Consider the following 12,108-nt stretch of genomic DNA (forward strand, 5'->3'; position numbering starts at 1 on the left):
ATATGCTTCTGTATGAATTTTGTTTCATCAAGCACTAATTAGTTTTAAAATTAGGAAAAGTAAGTTAAGGGATGCCTGGGCTTTGCATCTGCCTGCCTTTGGCTCAGGTCATGATCCCCGGTTCCTGGGATCAAGTCCCACATCGGGCTCCCTGCAGGGAGCCTCCTTCTCCCTCTGCCTGTGTCTCTGCCTCTCTCTCTCTGTCTTTCATGAATAAATACAATCTTTAAAAAAGGAAAAAAGAGAAAAGTAAGTTAAATAAAACATGTTGTTTCAAATAAACTGACTAAAAATATTTGATTGAGAATTGATTTATTGTATACATTCATGAAGCTCTGAGGATCTCAAGTAAGATAAACATAAGGAGGGACACCTGGGTGGCTCAGTGGTTGGGTGTCTGCCTTCAGCCCAGGGCATGATCCTGGAGTCCTGGGATAGAGTCCCACATCAGGCTCCCTGCATGGGGTCTGCTTCTCCCTCTGCCTGTGTCTCCGCCTCTCTTTGTGTCTGTCATGAATAAATAAAATCTTTTAAAAAAAGATAAACATAAGGAGAGCCACAGATACACACATCATAGTAAAATTAATTCATTCTCTGTATTTTTGAGTTTTTTTTTTTTTTAGTGGTTGTTCAAAGGTTTGTTTTCAAAATCTGGGAAGATGGCAGCTTGAACAAATGTTCCTGGCACACTCTTTCTACCCAATTCTGCTTGAGCCTAACACAGTAGCCAGAGTAGGCAAGGTGATAGAGCATGGAAGCTGCAGCTAAAGCCATATTTCTTTTAGGATCCTCTCGTAGGGATGAAGAACAGATTCAAGTCAAGGTCATGCTCTTCTTGGGCAACCTCCAGCTAATGACTAAGCAAGGCAGGAGTGCTAGTGCCTGACCATTTTTGCCTAAAGTGGGACACTTTGAATAGGAGATCTTGGCTCTGGAGTTAACTCCTTTGGTTGGCTGAGACTGTTTGATCACCTTAGAGCTGGGTGAGAGTCAAGGGATAATGGTAAATGACAAGGGATATCTGTTGAAAACTGGGATAATGACAGTGATTTTGTAGTTCTCTGAGGAAGTTCAGCCACCCTGTGAAGACTGGGCCTGCCTGCAGGCTTTCCTGAGGTTCTACAGGGGCCTGATTCAGCTGATCATGGTGGACCTCCAGGAAAACTATTTTGTTGGTCTGAATTGCTTTTAGTTCTATAGTTGGAAGAGATTTCTACTTGTATTCAGGGAAACAGGGGACAGAGCAGCCTCCTCCCTGTGCCTCACAAAAGCTCTTCATCTAGTTTATTTCTGACCCACAAAAACAAAACCTGCTTAACCTTCTACCATTCACTGGTTTACCACTGCTCAGGAGACCCTAATTGGCTGATCTAATTGCTAAGGGGTCAAAATCACAAGAAGGCAAAGAAAAAGAACCCATTTAAGGAAAATGATTAATTTAGGGGAGGAAGACTGACTAGATCAGACAGGAAGCTCCCATTAATGTAGAAAGTTAGAGCCAGAAGACAGTTATTAAATAAATTAATGTTTGCACAATGTTTAGAACGATTCATGTCATATGCATGTTCGTTAAATAACAAGAAGTGATGAGAACTCCCAAGGATGTAGAATTGAAACATAGAAAAGACACTATAGGGCAGCCCTGGTGGCGTAGCGGTTTAGTGCCACCTACAGCCTGGGGTGTGATCCTGGAGACTGGAGATCGAGTCCCGCATTGGGCTCCCTGCATGGCACCTGCTTCTCCCTCTGCCTGTGTCTCTGCCTCTCTCTCTGTGTGTCTCTCATGAATAAATAAATAAAATCTTAAAAAAAGGACACTGTAGGACTAGGAAGTGTGGTCTTAGAATTTAAAAACTCGAAGATCAACCAGAAGATACATCTTTCAACAGAGAACAAAAATATAAAGAGGTAGAAATCATGAGGTGTAAGAGACTTAGAAAACATCCAGGAGATCTACCATGAAAATAGTAGGAGCTCAGAAGGATAAAGTGAACACACAGCAGGGAAGAAGTGAATAAATATTAGAAGAAAATTTCCCTGAGTTGAAGAAAACTTATGTTTTGCAGATTGCAGGGGTTCACCGAGTCTCATGAATGATAATGAAAAAACACACATCGAAACCTATCCTTGTGAAAGCCTTGTATTCCAAAGATAAAGAGAAAATCTTGCAAGCTTCCAAGCAGAAAGAACACATTCTGGCTTCCAGCTGGTTTGGACCACAGGAGGCATTGGTGGATGGCTGGAGGCAGGGAATAGGGAGATGCCTGAGTATTTCTTCATCTTCCTCTCTGCCTCAGATAGCATCTCTAGTAGTGATTATACATCCTCTGGAGCCCCAGACAGGCTTCCGCTGGGTAATCCGGGCCCCTGGGCTCCAGGAAAACTACTTCCTGCCTTTGACCCCTACCCCAGCCTCAGGGCAGTAGTTGCTCCCTGCTGTTCTTAATCTCTGGGCTATACCTTATCTTCCCCTGTTGAGTTTATCAATTCTTCCATTATCTGTGTATTCCAGTCCCTGTATGTTTACATTGAATTTTATTCATTTATTCATTTGTTTCTTTAGTGATCCCTATATCCAACATGGGGCTTGAATTCATGACCCCAAGATTAAGAGTCGCATGCTTGTCCAACTCAGCCAACCAGGTGCCCTGTATATTCCCTCTATTTTATTTTTTAAGATTTATTTATTTATTTGAGAGACAGGGAGAGAGAGAGAGAGAGAGAGAGAGAGTGCAAGCAGGTAGAGGGGCAAAGCAAGAGGGAGAGAGAATCCTAAAGCAGACTCTCTGCTGAACATGGAGCCTGCTGTGCTGAGCTTGATCCCAGGACTCCAAGATCATGACCTGAGCCAAAATCAAGAGTCAGATGGTTGACTGACTGAGCCACCTAGGTTGCACCTCCCTCTATTTTAAATACTCAGAGCTGTTTATATTTTCTGGCTGGACTCTGACTGACACTCTTACAAAGGAAAATAAACCAGGATTAGAGGGGTTTTCTTTTCCTTATAAGGCTGGGGCTTTAAAAAAAAGATTTTATTTATTTATTTGAGAAAGAGAGAGAGAGCAAGTGAGTGAGCACGAGCAGCAGGGCAGGGGATGTTAGAGGGAGAGGGAGAAGCAGACTCACTGCTGAGCAGGGAGCCTGACTCCAGGCTCGATCCCAGGACCCTGAGATCATGACCTGAGCCCAAGGCAGATGCTTAACTGACTGAGCCACCCAGGTGTTCCAGGATTAGAGTTTTTTAATATATGACACAGAAAGCTAGAAAATACTGGAATACCACCTATAGAATATTGGGAGAAGAGAATTGCTGGCTGACAATCCTATACTGAGCCATGACAGGCTGCTTCTAAAATGGCTCCTAATAATCCTTACCTCCTGGTGTTCACTCCCTGTGTAATTCCCTCTTCTTGAGTGTGTTGGTCCTAGTGACTTACTTATCATAGATTATGGCAAAAATGATGGGATGTCACTTTCATAATTAGGTTATGAAAAACTGTGGCTTCTGTTCTGCTTACATTCCCTCTCTGGCTGTTCTTATACTCTGACGTAGAGAGCCACCTGGCCAAAAACTGAGGACTCCAGTCCAACAGCCAGCAAGGAACTGAATCCTGCCAAAAAACCATGTGACTGAACTTAGCAATAGATTCTTCCTCAGCTGAGCCTTGACATGAGATTGCAGCCCCAGCTGACACTTTGATGGCAGTCTGTGAGAGACCTTGAGTGGACACCTTGGTGGAAATCTTCTGAGAGACTGTGAAGTAGATGACTCATTAGGCCATGCTATTCCTGACCCATAGAAATGATGAGATCATACATGTGCGTTGCTTAAGCTAAGTTTTTTTTTTAAGTTTTATTTTTTAAGGTGGAATTCAAGATTAAAAGCAATAAACAATACAAAAGGGGGCATAAATTATACGATCCTTAATGATGAGATGAGCCAAAAACCTTTATGGACTAAATTGTGATAGCAGCTTAAGATCTAAAGCAAAACTCTTAGAAACACAAGAAGATTTTGATAAAAAACACAACCATAATGGGAGGCTATAATATGCCTCCTTCAGAACTTAACTGATCAAGTACACAAAAAATAAGCTGGAAAATAGATGATTTGGGGGGTACCTGGGTGGCTCAGTTGGTTGAGCAACTGTTGGTTTTGGCTCAGGTCATGATCTCAGAGTCATGGGATTGAGCCCCCTGTCGAGCTCCACACTCAACAATGAGTCTGCTTGGGATTCTCTCTCTCTCTCTCTCTCTGCTCTGCCCTGCCCCCCACCCCAGCTGACACTTGCTAAATAAATAAATGAATGAAATATTTTTAAAAAAGGAAAATAGATATTTGATTAATACAATCAACAAACTCAATGTATGACTATATGTATATATCTATATGCATCCAACAATATGAATTATTTTCTAATGTTCTTTAACCATGTGTTTCATCACAGACGAAAAAGTTGATAAATTTAAGAGAACAGAATTTCTTTTTCTTAAGTAAACTCTACACCCAATGTGGGGCTTGAACTCACAACCCCGAGATCAAGAGTCGCATGTTCTACTGTCTGAGCCAACCAGGCACCCCTAAGAGAGGAGATTTTAGAGGCTACATTTTCTCATGATAATCCAGTGAAATTAGAAATTAATAAAAGATGGTCAAAATATCTTTACTACTTGGAAATTGAGGAATGCCAATTTAATCCTAGATTAAAGAGAAAATAAAAACAAAACTCAAACATTTTAGGAAGTAACAAAATGTGGATATACCAAAACCTCTGGGATCACCTGAATCTTTATTTAGAAGAAAATTTACAGTTTTAAAACAGGAATCACAAAAGTCTAGGTGGGTCGTGGACATGTAGGAAGTGGCTAGATGTAAAAGTAGAGGGAGGGGGCCTGTGGAGAATTAGAAGGTACATGTCTGCCCTGAAAGCACTGAAGTCCACCAGTTTATTATATTCCATTTAAATGCTTTTAGTAGGGGATCCCTGGGTGGCTCAACAGTTGAGCGTCTGCCTTCCGCCCAGGGCGTGGTCCTGGAGCCCTGGGATCCAGTCCCACATCGGGCTCCCTGCATGGAGCCTGCTTTTCCCTCTGCCTGTGTCTCTGCCTCTCTCTCTCTCTATGTCTATCATGAATAAATTAAATCTCTAAAAAAAAATAAATGCTTTTAGCATTAAAAAAGAAAAAAATGGGGGTAGCCCGGGTGGCTCAGCGGTTTAGCGCCGCCACCTTTGGCCCAGGGCCTAGTCCTGGAGATTGAGTCCCTAGTCCGGCTCCCTGCATGGAGCCTGCTTCTCCCTCTGCCTGTGTCTCTGCCTCTCTTTCTGTGTGTGTTTTCATGAATTAATAAATAAAATCTTTAAAAAGAAAAAAATGAAAAACATAAAGGAATCTACTAAGAACACAGTTACAAAGCTGCAAAGTTATCTAAAAGAAAACATAAATGGAATTAATAAAAATAAAGCTCAAATTAGTGAAGTAGAAAATTGTCACAGGTTGGGTTCCCTGGGAAACAGATGCTGAGGACTAAAGGATCCCAAAGGTTTATTGGTTTATTGAGGAGTAACATCTGTGAAGCAGAAGAGGCAGGGCATGTTGTCAGTAATGCAGACCCACAAAGCTTCTGCTAGCTCACTGGGGAGCTGCATAGCAAAGATTACCTATTAGAAGGATCCCGTGTTGGGCAGAAAAGGCTATACCTTGCTCAGTCATTAGCCGTGGACATCCCAAGAGCAGTGTGACCCTCAGCTCAAAATCAGAGGTGGACTCTGAAGGTACTAACAGCTGCTGGCACTCCTTGCAGCTGGATGATTAGTCCTTTCTTGAAGTGGGGTCTGCGTGTTGCCTCTCTGCCACAAAAACAATTAAAAGTGGTACAAAAGTTAATAAAACCTCAATAAAACCAAAAGCTGGCTTTACAAAAATTAATTCAATTTATTAAAGCTTGGACCTTTTGTGTGTGTGCACACAATTTGCAAAATTGTTCTGTAAGTGTAATATGTATGCACAAATCCGCAAAGAGTGGACATTTAGGATATGTTGAATGGTATCAGGTAAAAACAGGTAGCATTCAAAGACCTGCCTTTCATGGTGGGGCCTTTAAGTCCCTCATCTTTTTAAACCAGATTTTTGGTGCTAGCCTTCCTTCCACTGCTCTGTAAATAAGGAACTGATTTTTAATGACCTGACATTAAGAAAAGGCTACCCCTACTAGAAAACAAGAGAGGAAAAAAAAAGAAAGAAAGAAAACAAGAGAGGAACATTGTTGCCAGTTTGAGGTTTCATTATCTCCCAAGATCAGGAAGGGCTGGGCTAGGACCTGACAGGGTCTGTGACTTGCACTGGACCCCTGAGGATTCAGAGATTTGATGGACCCAGATTGCCCCAAGTGCCCAACTCACTGGGATTTCCTGCCAGTTTCTACACTGATTTGACAGCATAATTCAAATGGGAAAAACTCACAGTCATTCAAATTTTCTGGAGCTCCCTGATAACATTTAGTAACAACTGGTAGGATGTATTCCACACATTGCATTATGGAATTTCTTCAAGGAATTACTAAAATATATGGGGCTTAATTATTTTGTAGTACTCCTGTAAGGTTTATCTAGATGAGATTCTAGATTGTCAATAGATTCATTAATTGGCTCTGCAGATTTAGCACAACTCTTCAGAACATTTGACCTCAACGGCAGAAATGTAAGAAATGGCATTGTCCAGTATGCTGATCACTAACCACATGTGGCTGTTGAGCACCCAAAATGTTGGCAATCCAATTGGAAATGTGCTAGAGGTGTTAATACATGCAAGATGTCAAAGACTTGGTATGAAGAAGCAAACTAGGGGTGGTGTAAGGGGAGGTGGGCGGGGGATGAGGGTGACTGGGTGACGGGCACTGAGGGGGGCACTTGACGGGATGAGCACTGGGTGTTATTCTATATGTTGGCAAATTGAACACCAATAAAAATTCATATAAAAAAATAAAATAAAAAATTTTCCAAATGAAAAAAAAATTATACATACCTTTTAACCCAACTGTTTCACTTATTAAAAGAATGAATACGGGGATCCCTGGGTGGCGCAGTGGTTTAGCGCCTGCCTTTGGCCCAGGGCGCGATCCTGGAGACCCGGGATCGAATCCCACGTCGGGCTCCCGGTGCATGGAGCCTGCTTCTCCCTCTGCCTCTCTCTCTCTCTCTGTGTGTGAGTATCATAAATAAATTAAAAAAAAAAGAATGAATACTAAAAAAAAAGGAAAAGCAAAAGGAATGTGAAATGTCTCATAATTTTCATACTGATGAATATGGATGTATTTTGGATGTATTAGAGCAAATATATTAAGATTTATTTGACCTGTTTAACTTTTTAAATGTAGCTACTAGTATTTAAAATCACACACTTAGGGGTGCCTGGCTGGCTGAGTCCGAAGGACATGGGACTCTTGATCTCCTGGTCCTGAGTTCGAGCCCCACATTGGGTGTAGAGATTACTAAATAAATGAACTTAAAAAAAAGTCACACATGTAGGTCACAGTTGTGACTTGCACCATATTTCCATTGTACAGCGCTGCACTAGATATTTACTGCGAAGTTTCCTGAATCCCCGTTCTTTACTTTTATTCCCCCCACCCCGTTCTTTAAAAAGTTTTTGCTTATTTTTTCAATTCCAGCATAATTAACATAGAGTTTGAATTCCCGTTCTTTTAACTCACTCGGAGTTCCAGCCGGCACAGGAGTGCTGGTAAACGCATCCTTTCGGCTTGCTATGCCTTCACCCGGATAAAGGCTGAGGTATGTCATTACTGTGTTCATTTCCAATTCGCCACGATCTTCTGGTTAATGGGGAGGTGATGTGAAGATATCCGCGTCTGTCCACGCTGAAAAGTGCACATCGGGGGCGGGGAACATGATGGGAAGGTCACAAGCAGGGGCGCAAACCCAGCAACGAAAGGCTCAGTAAGTTCTCCGGCGCCGCGAGCGATAATGGCTCCAGCGAGTCCCTCGGTTGAGCGGCCTGTGAAGGCCGACCTGCTCCGGGCGCGTTCAGCGGAGCCCCCGCGGCTGTGCGCCCCTCGCTCCCGCCCGGCGTGGGCGGGACACCTGGTGCCGGGGACAAAGCGAGCGGAGGCGGCGGCGCGGCCGGAGCGGCTCCGGGAGGGACCAGGCACCGCGGGGGCGGGGGCGGGGGCGGGGGCGGAGGAGGAGGTGATAGCATCCGGGGCCGCGACGCCGGAAGATGGGGCGGGCGGCCACTTCCCTAAGCCCGGAAAACCCCGGAGTTGCCGCTTCTGCGCCGCGGCTCTGGTTCCGCTGGTTCCGCGGTCCTGCTGCGTCCGCTCGGAGTGGCCGGGCCCCGGGCCCCGCGCCCCGCGCCCCGCGCCCCGCGCCCGGGCGCCGCCCGCCTGACCCCGGGCTGGCCTTCCCCGCCCGGCCGCCCGGCGCCCGCTCCCGAAGCCGGGTGGTTTGGAAGGGACCAATAAAATAGATGCACTCTTGGCCCCCAGACTAAGGTAGGAAGGAAGAAAAGGAGGAAGTGGAGGCAGAATATTAGAAAGGACGATGGAGATAAAAACAGACGTATATTAAAAACCTTTAAAGAGAACCAATCTCGTGTGCGACAAATGTGCGTATGCGGACGGAAGGGTGGATTTCCTGGCCAACTAGAAACTACCAGAATTGACCCAAGAAGCAGAAAACCAGAAAAGAGCGGTAACTGTAGCCGAGAATGGAAAGTCGGCAGGCCCAGTTGCTTTCATAGCGAAGTTCTAGAGAATAATAAATTTAATAAAACAAATAATTTGAATATCATCTGGTCCCTTACGGACCAGTGTTTTTCAAAACATCTGTAGTGAAGGATCCATTTTAAAAAAAGTGTGATTATTGTGGAGATATACTTTTGTAACATTTAATAAGAATGTTAGAGAAATGAAGTAAGCAAAGTGCGAGCACAATTTTTAAATGTTAAGATTCATCGGAAATAAATGACATTTTATTAAATATCAAAACCGATTTAACATATGGACAAAAAAGTAATTACAAAAACAGCATGCACTGTTCATTGATGAACCCAGCGGTCACTGCTTGGATGTCATAGTGATGTCAAATTGCTATAAAGGTTTCTAAGCCCTCTCCATTTCTGTACTTATCCCACCATGGGTTGGTAACAAACCGTTCAGGGACTGGCACCAGTTGTCAGTCCACGGAAACAGATGAAAAGATCCCAAATTCATTTTTTAGAGCTAGTATAGCCTTACGTATGCTTATATGATATCAAAATATTTGTACAAAATATACACATAGAAATTCCAAATAAAATCTTAATAAACAGAACCTTGCAGTGTAGCAAAAGAATAATACACCATGATCAAGTAGGGTTTATTTCAGAAATGCAAAAATGATTCAGCATTAGGAAGTTTATCAACAACAACAAAAAAAAAAAAACAAAGGAAGTTTATCAACACAATTTATGACAAAACAAATAAAGGAGAAACCCCATAGTATTATGTTAACAGAAACTGAAAAAGCATTTAAAAATTCAGCATCCCATCCTTTAAATTTTTTTATTTAAATTTTTTTTTTTTTTAATGTAGGCTCCACACTCAGGGTGGAGCCCAACACAGGACCTCAACTCACAACCTTGAAATTCAGACCTGAGCTGAGATCAAGAGTCAGATGCTTAACCAGCTGAGCCATTCAGGTACCCCTTCAGGAGCCATTCTTAATAAGTACTTCAAGTAAAATAGAAATTTATTAACTTATTAAAGTAGAAATTTAAAAGAAACTACTTAACTATGATAAAGATTGCTTACCAAAACTCAACAGCAAACATTATACCAAATGATAAAATAGTAGTCATTTCATTAAAGTCATGAATGAGAGGAGGCTGCTGTCAGCATTATTCAACATTGTTTTGGATGTCCTAACTAATCTAGTCAGACAAGACAGTGAAGTATTATGTGTAGCCTACTGTTAGTTGTCTTCAAAATTCTGTTCTCCCTGTCTTCCTTAGAAATATTGTTTTAACTAAGGGCATGGCTTAGAGACTACATTTCCCAGTTTCTCCTGAAGCTAAGTGCAGCCATATGACTGTTTGCACCAGTGGCATATGCACCGATGTGATGAGGTCAACATATTGCTCAATTGCTTAAAAGGAAATTGTTTATTCCAGACTTTCCTCCCACCTTGTTCCTCTGGGGCTGGAACATAGATGTAACTGTAACTACACTTCAACCATGCAGATGAGTACAACGCTCCAGTAGATGGCAGGACAACAAGATGAAAGGAACATGGGTCACTGAATAACCTGGAGGAGCAAGGATATTTGTTCTGCCAGCCTGAACTGGTCAACGATTATGTATGAAAGAAAGAAACTTAAATCTTATTTACATCACTGTATTTCTCTCTCTCTCTCTTTTTCTCCCTCTCTCTTAGGTGTATTCAGCTTTTACTATAACTAGAATGATAGGAATCTGCATTAGAAAGAATATGCAAAAATTATCCTATTTATTTTTTATTTATTATTATTTTTATTTTTTTTAAGATTTTATCTTTTTTTTTTTTTTTTTTTAGATTTTATCTTTTTTTAAAGTAATCTCTACACCCAGTGTGGGGCTTGAACTTCCAACCTCGAGATGGACAGCCACATGCTTCACTGAGTGAGCCAGCCAGGCACCCCCAGATTATCCTATTTAAAAAATTATATTTGGGCAGCCCTGGTGGCCCAGTGGTTTAGTGCCACCTTCAGCCCGGGGCGTGATCCTGGAGACCCGGGATCAAGTCCCGCGTCGGGCTCCCTGCATGGAGCCTGCCTCTCCCTCTGCCTGTCTCTCTGCCTCTCTCTCTCTTTGTGCCTCTCATGAATAAATAAAATAAAATCTTAAAAAATTATATTTGTAGAAAGCTTACTAGATTCTAGTTTTACAAAAACTACCAGAAGTAATATAAGTTTTTGGTGAGATGGTTAACTATATGAAAATAGGCAAAAACCAATAATACTTTTTTTTCCAAAAATACTTCTTAATATTATCAATAACCAGCTAGAAATAGTAGTGGGAAAGTATTCCATTCACAATACTGACAAAAATTTAAAATATTTAGGAATGAGGGGCTCCTGGCCGGCTCAGTAAGGGGAGTGTGCAACTCTTGATCTCAGGGTTGTGAGTTTGAGCCCCACATTGGAGATAGAGATTACTTAAATAAATAAAACTTAAAAAAATACTTAGGAATGAGTGGAAGAGGAAATATACAGAATGTATATGAAGAACATTATAGCTTCTTACTGAAGAACATAATATAAGATCTGAAGGGGGTTGCCTGGCTGGCTCAGTCGATGGAACCTACAAATCTTGATCTCAGACTTGTGAGTTTGAGTTCCACACTGGGTGGAGAGATTACTTAAAAAAAAGATCTGAAGATATAGAAAGACATAATACAATACGAACAGTAATCTTACCCAAATGACAAATATAATGCAATTCAAAATTCAAATATGACTCTTATAAAAGTCTCATTATTTAATTAATCAAAAAATTAATATTTTATTTATTATTTTAAATGAGTTAAATATTCATATGGTTCAAGTTCAAAAGTTACCAAGAGGCATGCAGCTCTCTTCACCCCTTCCACAGCCACAGTTATCTTCTGCATAGATAATTTAAGTCACAAGTTTCCCCCATATACTTTCAGAGATATTTGATTCTTTTTTTTTTAAGATTTTATTTATTTATTCATGAGAGACACAGAGAGAAAGAGAGAGAGAGACACAGGCAGAGGGAGAAGCAGGCTCCGTGCAGGGAGCCCAATGTGGGACTTGATCCCAGGACTCCAGGATCACACCCTAGGCCAAAGGCAGGTGCTAAACTACTGAGCCACCCAGGGATCCCCAAATTTGAATCATTTTTTGACACAGTATTCACATTGTTCTTCATATTACTTTCCCTTTTTTATTTTTTTTAAAGATTTTATTTATTCATGAGAGACAGTGAGAGAGAGGCTGAGACACAGGCAGAGGGAGAAGCAAGCTCCATGCAGGGAGCCCGATGCAAGACTCAATCCCAGGACCCCGGGATCAAGACCTGAGCCAAAGGCAGACGCTCAACCAAAGGCAGAC

The 12,108-nt window shown here is 41.9% G+C and overlaps 2 long non-coding RNA genes across 2 annotated transcripts; both read right to left on the minus strand.

The window, feature by feature from the left end:
* Positions 1-295: 295 nt before the first annotated feature.
* Positions 296-8,179, minus strand: LOC144307772 (uncharacterized). The gene is made up of 2 exons (XR_013374488.1): positions 7,712-8,179; positions 296-507 (listed from the first exon to the last, which is right to left on the minus strand). It is a non-coding gene; the product is annotated as an uncharacterized LOC144307772 (long non-coding RNA).
* On the minus strand, positions 600-7,704 carry LOC144307771 (uncharacterized). The gene is made up of 2 exons (XR_013374487.1): positions 7,024-7,704; positions 600-5,849 (listed from the first exon to the last, which is right to left on the minus strand). It is a non-coding gene; the product is annotated as an uncharacterized LOC144307771 (long non-coding RNA).
* Positions 8,180-12,108: the final 3,929 nt, after the last annotated feature.

Source organism: Canis aureus, chromosome X, assembly GCF_053574225.1.
Source record: "Canis aureus isolate CA01 chromosome X, VMU_Caureus_v.1.0, whole genome shotgun sequence".
Lineage (NCBI taxonomy): Eukaryota > Metazoa > Chordata > Mammalia > Carnivora > Canidae > Canis > Canis aureus.